This window comes from Penaeus chinensis, chromosome 10, assembly GCF_019202785.1.
Source record: "Penaeus chinensis breed Huanghai No. 1 chromosome 10, ASM1920278v2, whole genome shotgun sequence".
NCBI classification, from domain to species: Eukaryota; Metazoa; Arthropoda; class Malacostraca; order Decapoda; family Penaeidae; genus Penaeus; species Penaeus chinensis.
Genome location: NC_061828.1, coordinates 2,618,195 through 2,618,725, shown reverse-complemented (window position 1 = coordinate 2,618,725; position 531 = coordinate 2,618,195).

Sequence of the window (531 nt, the reverse complement as noted above, 5' to 3'; positions counted from 1 at the left end):
TAACTTTCTCTAACTCTCTCTAACTCTCTCTCTCTGACTCTCTCTCTCTCTCTCTCTCTCTCTCTCTCTCTGACTCTCTCTCTCTGACTCTCTCTCTCTCTCTCTCTCTCTCTCTCTCTCTCTCTCTCTCTCTCTCTCTGACTCTCTCTCTCTCTTTCTCTCACTCTCTCTTTCTCTCACTCTCTCTCTTCTCTCTCTCTCTCTCTCTCTCTCTCTCTCTCTCTCTCTCTCTCTCTCTCTCTCTCTCTCTCTAACTCTCTTTCTCTCTCACTCTCTTTCTCTCTAACTCTCTTTCTCTCTACCTCTCTTTCTCTCTACCTCTCTCTCTCTCTAACTCTCTCTCTCTCTAACTCTCTCTCTCTCTCTCTCTCTCTCTCTCTCTCTCTCTCTCTCTCTCTCTCTCTCTCTCTCTTCTCTCTCTCTCTCTCTCTCTCTCTCTCTCTCTCTCTCTCTCTCTCTCTCTCTCTCTCTCTCTCTCTCTCTCTCTCTCTCTCTCTCTCTCTCTCTCTCTCTCTCTCTCTCTCTCTCTCT